This window comes from Nicotiana tomentosiformis, unplaced genomic scaffold (assembly GCF_000390325.3).
Source record: "Nicotiana tomentosiformis unplaced genomic scaffold, ASM39032v3 Un00141, whole genome shotgun sequence".
NCBI lineage: Eukaryota > Viridiplantae > Streptophyta > Magnoliopsida > Solanales > Solanaceae > Nicotiana > Nicotiana tomentosiformis.
In genome coordinates, this window is record NW_027174700.1 from 7,682 (window position 1) to 9,280 (window position 1,599).

General features: G+C 37.7%; 1 non-coding gene across 1 annotated transcript; it reads right to left on the minus strand.

Annotated features, from left to right (window-relative positions):
- Positions 1-1,283: 1,283 nt before the first annotated feature.
- On the minus strand, positions 1,284-1,386 carry LOC117275080 (small nucleolar RNA R71). Its single transcript, XR_004505243.1, has one exon. It is a non-coding gene; the product is annotated as a small nucleolar RNA R71 (small nucleolar RNA).
- Positions 1,387-1,599: the final 213 nt, after the last annotated feature.

Sequence of the window (1,599 nt, forward strand, 5' to 3'; positions counted from 1 at the left end):
GAGAGAGTGCACATTTAGGTAGTTGTTGAATAACACCACTCCTAACGTAGTTGAGAGATCAATACAGAGGGTTTAAAGGCGGGATTAGAGATAATAAAGCCTTGGTGCGATCGTCGTGAGCGGTAAATTAGTGCCAGCTAGCGTAGTTCGAGAGAATACGTCTAGTAAATTATAGTAGTTACTCGAGAGAAATCTGCAACACTTAAAGTACTCATGATCGGTAGAAAATATTTAGGCTAATTTATAGGAAACATAGAGGGGAAGATTCCGATAATAGGGGAAATCAAAACCTTAGACTTCTCCAAAACTTGTCTACAATATTTGCCTTGTTAGTTATAAATTACTGCATTTTTAATTACCTTGATCTTAGTTAGTAAACTCTCGAATTGTTATATAATATTTCTGAAGGTTGATTACTTGAATTCGTGCAAAACTATTAGTTGTAATTAACACGTCATTTCCCTGTAGGATTCGACTTCGGACTTGTAAACCGGATTATATTTGTAACGACCGGTTAGTCCTTTTTATAAAGCATAGTTGGGCGTGATCAAATTTTGGTGATGTTGCCGGGGAAGCAACATTGATACTAATTACAACTATAAGAATTGCTAGAATTTTTAGTTTAGTTAATTTTGCCCATTTTTATTCATTACATTGAAATTCTAACGTTTGTGGTCTTGTGTGTTATAGGTGTATGCCTAGAAACTCTTCAAGAACTTGTGAATTATTTGAAGCATAACCGGATCCTGAGAAAGCTTTCAAGGAATTAAATCATGCAAACAAGAAGGACAAACAACAATATCACCCCAAGAGAGAAAATTGAACCGTACATGGGTGACGCTTTGGATAATCAAAACAATCGAAACAATGTGAATGACCCGAATAATCAGGGTATGGCACCTCTTGTGCCAGAAGCAGCTTGGTATGATTGGGCACAACCCACTGCTAAAAATTTGGCAACTGCAATTGCAGTCCCTCATATACAAGCAGAATCATTTCAAATCACAAATAACATGCTACATTTGCTGCAAAACAAGGGACTATTCTCCGAGTCTTACATTGAAGATCCACAGCAGCATCTGAAAGAATTTTGTCAATTTGTGTCACACAAAGGCAACCAAATGTGATAACGGAAGCAATAAGACTGATGTTGTTTTCATTCTGAGTGACAGGAGAATCCCAAACTTGGCTTAATTTGCTCCCAATAAATTCCATCAAAACTTGGGAGGTATTAGTCAAATAGTTTTTGAATAAATTCTACCCGCCCAATAAGACTGTCAAGTAGGTTGATGAGATATTGAGCTTCAGGCAGAAACCAGGTGAAACGTTACAAGAAACGTGGGAGAGATTCAAAGGTATGCTGGTCAAGTGTCCACATCATGTCATTCCAGATCAGATGTTGAGACAACGGTTTTACATGGGATTGGCTTGTAATTTGAAGGCCAATATTGATGCTTCAGCAGGTGGAGCATTTTTGAGCAAGTCATTTAGAGAATGTAAAGTCTTGCTAGATAAATTGGCTCAAAACTCAGGCTGGATGAAAAGAGACACTACAATCACCCCTATAGTTCACTCAGTAGCATTGGATCCGAACAACTC